Genomic DNA, 10,540 nt, shown 5'->3' with positions numbered 1-10,540 from the left:
ACTAATGTCTTATGACAAGTATAAATATATTTCTTATTCCATTCTATAGTTATAGCCAACATAAAATGACTCTGAAGAATAAAACATCATGTATTTAAACCACAAACGTCTGCAAAACCATAGTGTAAGTTATATAATACTATCAAATTCACAAATTAATTTTTATTTTTGTTTAGTCAAAACCTGGGATCTCTTTCTCTTGGGTGTTCCTACAATGTAAAATTAATAAAAAAAAAATGTGCCTATATTATCAACTTTTTAAGTTCATCAAATCTATTTAAAACAACAACTGCCGTTCATTCTAACAAGTTTACAAAAACAGAAGTTTTTATCATTTAACTTCAATATAATAAGGTTAAGAGTCTGAAGACAGCAGAGAGCGGGAGTAAAGGGACATACCTAAACCGTCCAGCCTCCAGAACCTTGCACGTTCCCCCGTTTTCACAAGGATTTCCATAACATGCGTCGATGACCTGCTCACAGTGGTTACCATGGTAACCAGGTGGACATATGCACTCATATTCCCGCAACGGTTTAGAAATACACGTGGCGCCGTTTCGACAAGGAAACGTGTAACAGGCGTCACACTTTGCCAAAACGTCAGGTTCTGGTTTGTCTGAAAGTGGCACAAACACCTAGACTATTATATCTGTTTTGTTTTATCTTAAATTGATTTATACACATAGCAAACATTGAAGAAACTTGGACTCTTATGTCTATTTTTTTATTATCTGAAACCAACTTATATCTATACAGAACAAACATTTCAAAAGGCTGGACTATTCTATATATATGTTCATCTGCATCACAATTATTTGTATATATATATAGAGAGAGAGAGAAAGAGAGAGAGCAAATATTAAGGAAACACCTGGGCTCTTAAGCCTACTTTTTATCTGAAACTCACTTAAATATCTACATGAAACATCAATAAACGCCTGAGCTCTTAAGCCTACTTTTATCTGCACCTCACTTATATATATATATATATATATGCACACGAAGAACAAACATTAAGAAGCACGTGAGCTCTTAAGCCTACTTTTATCTGAATTTGTGCATTGTATGTAACAGAAACTTCAAAGTTTTAAAATTTATCGGAAATATATAACGTTTAAAAAATTAAAACAAATAAAATGTCATATTCTATTTTACTTATTTCGCGGCTAAAATTAAATCCTTAGATTCGTTAATTTGTATTATACGTAGATGCATAATTCTTAGTTATAATTTGGTGTAAAACTGAGATATGTTTTTCGAAATGGTGTATTTAAGTGTTTTACGCTCACAAAAAAAGAAACCTATCATTCTATGGGTATTTGAAGAACTTGTAGCATTCCGCCACAATTTAATATGTGAGGTTTTAAAGGGATCATACCTGTACATATGAAATGGTTAGACGGAGCAGTGAGGACTAGTTTGTCTTTCATCAGACGAGGTTCTGCACACCTCGCAATTCCTGGTTCGATGTAGTCACGTTTAATCCAATCAGAGAGCCACTTGAGAGAACAGTCGCAGTAGAGAGGGTTGGCCCCTAAAGCACTGGTCGGAAGAGAGAAAACGAATTCTTTAATGTCCATTGAAGATACAAACTACACTGTCTTTATGAATTATATGTAGATATACTTAGCATGCAGCGTGAATGTTTTATCCAATGGCCACCAATACGACGTGATAAACGTTCTGTAAAGCGAGACTGTTTCCAGGAAAATATAAATTCTCTAAACGTTAGAAAGTAAACTATGTTCTAAATAAAACAAATGTAGAAGTCATTTTGCCCTACCCTGTATAATCTTCAACATTACATTTTTAACTCCGAAAGCTGGTGAAGCATTGGAAACCAACAGACTTAACAGATGCTGTAAAAATCTCATAAACTGCAGATGTTCTTGTATCACATTCCTTTTAAGTCGCCACTTATGCTACATATATTTGTTTGTAGTTAAGCACAAAGCTACACGATGGGCTATCTGTGCACTGCTCACCACGGGTATCGAACCCCGGTTTCTAGCGTAGTAAATTCGCAGACATACCACTAGAGGCGCTACATACGAAAATAGTGTTTTAAATATACTTTTGTTTCTCTCATCGGACATCCCGGCTGACGAGTTTTGGTATTGAACGAAAGGCATCCTGAGCAGTGATTCGTGGGAGACGAAAAAACAAATCTGAAATGCTAACTTTACACATCTCCGTTTTGAAATCCGAAATTAAAAAATGAACAGGCCTGTGAAAAAAAAAAAATCAACAATTTTTGTGATCTTTTTTTTATCACAGATATGTAACATGTTCAACATACAGGAAATCCAAGTGATCCGTTGTCGTCAGTGTTGTCCGTACTGTTATTGTGCATACTTTAGTTAAAATACTGAAATACCATTCGATTCTGCAAATATTAGTTGTTAGTAATGGAAATGTTTGGTTTGGTTTACTTTGAATTTCGCGCAAAGCTACACGAGGACTATCTGCGCTAGCCGTCCCTAATTTAGAAGGGATAGACTAGAGGGAAGAAAGCTAGTCAACACCACCCACTGCCAACTCTGGATACTTTTACCAACGAATAGCGGGATTGACCGTCACATTATAACGCCCCCACGACTGAAAGGGCGAGCATGTTCGATGTGACGGAGATTCGAACCCGCGACCCTCAGATTGCGAGTCCACTGTCTTAGCCACCTAGCCAATAGAAATATAGGACTACTTTTTAGTTCCTATTTACGGTAGGCGGTGAGACTGGACGATTTGCGCGCTGTGTATAATGTTTTGTGATAAATAAATACAGATAAAAAAAGAGAAAGAAACGCAAAGTTAAACAATGAGCTAATTGTGCTCTCTACACCGCAAAGAATCGAAATCCGGATCTTAGCACTGTAAGTCCGTTAACTTACCACTGACACAGAGGAAAATTTAATGTTTCCTGTATTAGTATATCAAGCGATCGAAAGATATTTGGAGCTTACCTGTCCACTACAGGTAAGTACAAAACTGGAAACATTTAAGAGATATAGATGAAAGACAGACAAAAGTTATTGTTAATTGTTTCCTGCAACCTTTAGCTTCCGTGGACTGGGCATCTCACTAAAGTCAGTTTGTTTGTTTGTTTGATTGTAATAAAGCAAAAAGCTGCACAATGGGCTATCTGTGCTCTGCCCACCACGGGTATCGAAACCCGGATTCTAGCGTTGTAAGTCCGCAGAAATACTGCTGTGCCAATGGGGGGCACTAAAGTTAGAAAGGCCTACTACAATAAAAGCAGGAACTCTATTTAATAAATTCTCATGATAACTTTCGCGCTTTTCTGATGCACAACATCTGTGCATCAGAACTATTAACAAACATACTGGTTGACAGGATGCTGTTGTTACTGCTATCAGGAGACTAATATTTATTAATGATGTTAGTGTTCTGGTTGCAGTAACAACAGCGGCCTGGCGTGGCTTGGAAGTTAGGGACCCCAACTCCCAATTTGTGGGTAGCAGGTTCGAATCCCATCATCGAACATGCTCGACTTTTCATCCGCGAGAGGTATTATAATGCTACAGTCAATCCAATGGCTCATAACCCTACAAACCGGGTTTCTGTTTAGCAACAAACAAATGGAACTGTTCTGAAGCCTCCAGTGGTTCATAACCCTACAAACCGGGTTTTTGTTTAACAACAAACAAATAAATGAAACTGTTCTGAAGCCTCCAGTGGCTCATAACCCTACAAACCGGGTTTCTGCTTAACAACAAACAAACAAACAAAAACTCCAATATCTCTAACGTGGTGTGTGCACCATTTCAAAGCCACGAGTAACATATATAAACAGTTAACACTGCAACTGAATAAACGCAATCAATTACATTATTTGTAAGTCTATGAAAAATAAAAATTACTGACAAAACTAGGCGAGGAAAACTTTTAACACCTATTAGTCGATTAATCTAAAGCAGCAAAGGAAATAAATATATGTTCATTTATAAAGTAAACTTATATATATATATATAGAGAGAGAGAGAAATAGAAGGATATGCTATTCTTGTACCTTCTTAACTGGTTACAACGCTAGAAACCGGGTTTCGATACCCGTGGTGGGCAGAGCACTGTGTAGCTTTGAGCTTACCTTCAAACAACAACAACTTAAATGGTGCAAGGCAAGAAACTAAAGAGACAGATATTTCTTCATAATAAACACCGTTAATAAGAAAACATCGGCTTGGATGTCTGAGAAAATGGAAGCATACACAACAAGTAAAAATACCATAAATGAACTTACATATGTGTAATAGAGACCAGATCCCGAAAAGCGCCCTCTGGTATTAATGACACATCATTTCCGTGAAGAGACCTGGAAAACATATTTATAGAAGAATTTTAAACAAATGAACGAGTAATGAACATATAAATAACATCTATAAAATCTACTGTATATAAAACGTAAGAAGAAATGTGTTACATATTTGAATAATTATTTACTTTTACATTTTTTAACTAATACATTATACCATAAAACTTTAATGTCATTTCCAGGATTTCAGTTGTCATTGATTTTAGTTGTCTTATCTATCTAACGCACAACGAGAAGTTGTCTTTATTATTTTCAGTTTCAACGATTAATCACCGTTGTATTTTGGTGTAAGGCGTCTTTAATTCTAATGTCTCTAACGTGGTGTGTGCACCATTTCAAAGCCACGAGTAACAGATACAAATAGCTAATACTGCGACCGAAGAAACGCAATCAATTACATTATTTGTAAGTCTATGAAGACAGGTTATAACGAAATCGTGTACAGAACACTCACAGTATCCTGAGGGAGTTTAATCCCCGAAAGCTGTCCTTCTGTATGCACTGCAGCTTGTTGTAACTCAAGATTCTGTAATTAATTAAAGGAAGTAAAATTAGTCATCGTTAACGATGTAGCTGAGACTTCATTCTGTATTTAATCACTACATAAAGAGAAATTCCAGGAATGAAAACTTCAGTTGTTATCACAGAAAAAATATTATATAATTATTGTTGAACTACATATCTTTCGAGTTTCCAGTTACTAATATCCTAGTTGTTTGATAATTAAGGTTGCAAATTAAAGTCGAAAATTCCATTAATTATTATTAATTATATTTTAGCACACATTAAGATGTTTCTTATATGACTAAGGATAAGACTACTTTATTCTTATTTTGGTATTTTTTCATGGTGCAGAACCAGTCCTGGCTCCAGCTTTCCTTATCTTGGGAGTGGGGAGGAGTAAATGAGACATATAATAAAGCCAAATAAATCTAAAACTAGATTAATGGACGGACAACAATAGCTTGGGGGGGGGGGGGAGCAACGGCATCACGCCCCCGCTATTACCGGCCCTGTACAGCATGCTAGAAATACTTTCACCATTTACCATACAATTCATCTACTGTGAATACAGAAACAAGTATTTTGGTTTCAACTCCAGGTTTCAATTAAATATGTGTATACTTACAAAGTTGACAGTTTTGTTAGGTTGCTGAAGATGTTATTTGGTATAATGGAGATCTGGTTGTTGCTTAGATCTCTGAAACGAGACACTTGAATTAAAAAACAATAACAACACTGAAATCTCTGTTTTTAAGACTACAGTATAGCCTGCCGATTTTTTTGAACATCTTGAATTTATCCAAATGAAAATATAATCATTTCATGATAATAATATTATTTTCTTTGCTGTTAAATAAGAGCCTGCTGAATAAAACCAACATTATAAACAAGCCATGTTTTGAAAATACGTAAACAAAAAATAAAACTTTGAATAATGTTATCACGTACTAAATTAGATTAGATGTGAAAAATTGACTTTCACATAATATACTGAAAACAATCAATAAACATGTTGAAAGCTTCCAGTCAGTAAAATTATCTTGACACCGAGCCAATGAAATGAGCTGTACATCTCAAAGTACAATGTCGATTGAAATATTTAATTCTGTTGTTTGTATTTAAAACGAGAGTAATGTGTATCCATCTAACCTTCTCATTTGAGACTGCATTCATCTATTATAAATCTGAGAATTTGCTTATTCATTTAATTTTGACCTATATTGCGAAAACCACAAATCTGTGGCTATTGGTCCTTCAGAATACTGGGCGGTCACCCTTTAGCTTCTCGTTGGTTGTGTTTTCCAGTACTGAAGCTTATAAATACTCATATTAAAGTGTTAACCTTCTAACCAATAAGGCAGGTTCAAGCGATTTTATTTTGTTAATAATTAATTGTTGTACGTTGTAATAATATTAATAATTTCTATAATCATTTATATTAGTGTAAAAATTTTTAAATAAATCATACATAAAAAAAAACCAATAATTTTCGGATTTTGTACACGTGTGATACAAACAAAACTCACCCAACTACTTAACTAAAGTTTAAAATAAAGTAATTTATATTAATCCTAAATTACTTTGAAGTTTGAAGATGTATAGTATTTAACGATAAGACGTATTTTATGGAAGAAACCGATTTTACATTCTCTTAAGCTTCTTTTAACACGTTATCAAGTGAATGATGATTAACTGTAAATGTGAGATAAAATTGAAAACAATGGTAACTTTTCTGGAGAAGTGAAATCAAAGATCACGGTTTATAGTACATTCGCATAGCTTAGAAATCCTGCTAACCCTTCTTTAGGGCGATTACGTTGATTACAAGAGTCGTCTGGTGAGACGGAATGGGATTTTTAATCCTGCTCGTTTTCTCTCCCTTAGAAACTATTTAATTTCAAATATATACATTTATTTGGGCCTGATGGTCAACTGAAATGGAAATCAAAATATGTTTGACTTAAGTTATTTTTAATAATCATTCAATCTAGAAATAAAATTTAATTTAAAACAGGCATTGTGAAAATTACTATTCTACGATAAACTGCCCGAGATAACGAACCATGAATAACGCTAAATCGTCATTAAATGCAAACGATTTTCGTGAGCTTATAATTATTTGTATCACTTTATACAACAGTACAGAATTTTTTTCAATACATTTGCACAACAATATACAAACATGTATAAAACGAAAGCGAGAAAGATGAGAAACTCCAAATGTTGTTTATCATAAAGTAGCTATGGAAACCCATTAAAATGATTAAGTAGTATCAAGTTTAAAATGTAAAATAAAGCTAGAGGTGATACTAACAGTCGTGTTAGTTCTTTCAGTGCGTTGATGCCATCTGGAATGGATGAGATACTGTTCACGTCCAGATACCTGAATACACAAGTCAAACAGAACATGAGATTCTAGTTGTGAGAGTAATAGCAACAGATACCAGAATACACACGTCACAACAGAACATAAGATTCTGAAGTTTGTGGGAGTAATAGCAACAGATACCAGAATACACAGGTCACAACAGAACATAAGATTCTGAAGTTTGTGGGAGTAGCAGATGCCTGAATACACATGTCAAAAAAATAACATGAAATTCTGAAGTTTGTAGGGTAACATGTTCCTAAATACATATGCCAGAATAGAACACAAAATTCTGGAACTTATAAGGGAAGCAGATACCAGAATACACAGGACCAAACAGAACATAATATTCTGAAGTTTATGGGAGTAGCAGACGCCTGAATACAGAGCTTAGAACAGAACACAGATTTCTGGAGCTTGTGGTTGCACATATACTAGACAATACAAGTTAGAACAAAACACTGAATTCTAAAGTTTGTTGAAGTATAAGTAACTGAACATACAAATCAGAATAGAACATTATATCCTGAAGATTGTGGTAGTAACATAAACCCAAGTACACATGTTAGAACAGAACATAAAATACTGAAGTTTGTGTAGGTAACGGGTACCTGAACATACAAGTCAGAATAGAACATGGGATTCTAAAGTTTGCAAGAATAGCAGAACCAGGTTACAAATTTCAGAACAGAATATGAGATTCTGAAATTCTTAATAATAACACAATCCTAAATGCATGGCAGCAGGGTTTGAGAGAGTAAATTACACATAAAAGCATGTTATAACAAAAATCAAAATCCTGAAGTTTAGAGTTGCCAGATATCTAAACACACATGCCAAAACACAACATGAGACTTAATGACTGTAGGTATCAAAACACACACACGTGTAAAAAAACAACTTGAGTTCCAGGGATTTGATTATAACAGATAACAAAACACGCACATGTAAAAACATAGCATGGGATTCTGAGACTTGATAACAAATGTCAAAACACACACACACATACACATGTTAAAACACAGTATGATATTTTGTGATAAGAGATATTGAAACATATAAAAATAAGAGAACCAGAAAACATGATGTTCTAGGTTTCCTGGTTTTATTTGAAATGAAGTTGTGAGAACAACAGATTAGATAATCAAGAATAAAATTACCACAACATCTGATATTTTTTGCTCATAACCAATACGAACAAGTCTTTTCTCACTTGTACTGAGTACTTTAATCAGTTAGATCAATATATCAGAGTCAAAGTTATTTCTGAGTATCGTGAAGTGCAGCCAAAAATCATTAAACATTACAGCTATTCGACAATTAGTATTTCTGTGTCACCTGAAAAGTTTCCTTTTTATTTAATATACAAGACTTATAGATAACTAATTTCAAACAATGTTTCTTTTATAACAGAAAAAACCATGGTAAGTCTTTCCAAAAATTTATGAGGTAAAATATTTTTTTTATTTTAAATTATAATTAAAAAACTAAAAGTTTTGGTTGGACATTCATAAAATACATTATCATAACAATATACAAAATGTCCAGTTCTTTACAGCAACAGTAAGTGAAGTTCTAAGTACTCTAGGTATTCAATCAGGAATCTATTCTAAAATACATAAGAAATTAAGTTTAATTTAATAAACCCTTCCCGGACATATTTTACATTACATCTGAGTAACTGGTAGATTCAACTGATCTATCTTTTAGGTTAAATTTATGAATTCTGGTATAAAAACATGCATCCTTCAAAGGGCCTGGGCCACCTGTTAATGACATGATTTTATGTTGTTTGGTTTTGACATATATAGTCCTTTACTCACTATTAATAACATAAAATACTTTAAATGTTTGGATACCATATGATATACCATCACAATTAATTATCCATTATTTGATTTTATGTTGAAAGTAATTTTTTTTGTGTTCACTGACCAGATATGACCTTATAATTCCTTGACCTGTCTCTCATGCTTGTAACTAAGTATACACTATTTCACTTAGAGGTCTAGGGTTCATAATAAGCTTTATTTACCTTGAAAAGTCAGTAGCTGCATACAATCATATCCAAATAACACGTTTTTATTTCCAAGTTGGAGAAAAAAGTAGCTTGATGTGATTATTTTTCTGATAAATCTAAGAATTGTTTTTTCTTTTATATCAGTAAGGTCAATGCTCAACTACATTGCTTACAGGTAGCCTTACAATAGTAAATATTTAAATCAGAATGTTCCTGTATCTAAAGTAGACCAACTTACAGTTCTGTAGATTCTACAGGAATATCATTAGGCACTACTCTTAGCTTCTGTCGGCTACAATGTACAACAGTTCCAGTGCAGGTACAGCCTGGTGGGCAGGGTGAGTTTGCCCCACACCCATCTGCTAATTCAAACTCTGTAATAATGATAATAAAAAACAAGCATGTAAAAAATACTTCAAAATATATCACAGGCATAAGGTGGGAAGTATTTTCTCTTACCTTTTAAAAATATGCCATAAAACACTGAAATTAATCTAGTGTAACACATATAAAACTTTTACCTTTATGCACACCACAGTAGAATGCTCTTGTAAAACATCCTGTCACATGAGGGTAAAACAGTACAAAATAATAATTTGTTACATCACATTAAAATACCATAAAACTGTGCATATATATATATTACCTGTCATACCAGAGCAACATGTCACATTACAGTGAAATAGTACACAATAAATCAAGATAACATATACAACCTGTCTCACTACAGTAAAACACTATAACCCGTCTCATCATAGTAAAACACTATAATATATACAACCTGTCTCATCATAGTAAAACACTATAACATAAAATACCTGTCTCACCACAGTAAAATACAATAACATAAACCACCTGTCTCACCACAGTAAAACACTATAACCCGTCTCATCATAGTAAAACACTATAACATATACAACCTGTCTCATCATAGTAAAACACTATAGCATAAACCACCTGTCTCATCACAGTAAAACACTATAACATAAAACACCTGTCTCACCACAGTAAAACACTATAACCCGTCTCATCATAGTAAAACACTATAACATATACAACCTGTCTCATCATAGTAAAACACTATAGCATAAACCACCTGTCTCATCACAGTAAAACACTATAACATAAAACACCTGTCTCACCACAGTAAAACACTATAACCCGTCTCATCATAGTAAAACACTATAACATATACAACCTGTCTCATCATAGTAAAACACTATAGCATAAACCACCTGTCTCATCACAGTAAAACACTATAACATAAAACACCTGTCTCACCACAGTAAAACACTATAACCCGTCTCATCATAGTAAA

At 33.7% G+C, this 10,540-nt stretch overlaps 1 pseudogene; it reads right to left on the bottom strand.

The window, feature by feature from the left end:
• The window catches only part of LOC106471473, a 50,502-nt pseudogene that overhangs the window by 11,483 nt on the left and 28,479 nt on the right, over positions 1 to 10,540 (bottom strand).

This window comes from Limulus polyphemus, unplaced genomic scaffold, assembly GCF_000517525.1.
Source record: "Limulus polyphemus unplaced genomic scaffold, Limulus_polyphemus-2.1.2 Scaffold4643, whole genome shotgun sequence".
Lineage (NCBI taxonomy): Eukaryota > Metazoa > Arthropoda > Merostomata > Xiphosura > Limulidae > Limulus > Limulus polyphemus.
The sequence above is the reverse complement of the archived record's forward strand: the minus strand, read 5'-3'. Positions and strand labels throughout refer to the sequence as shown.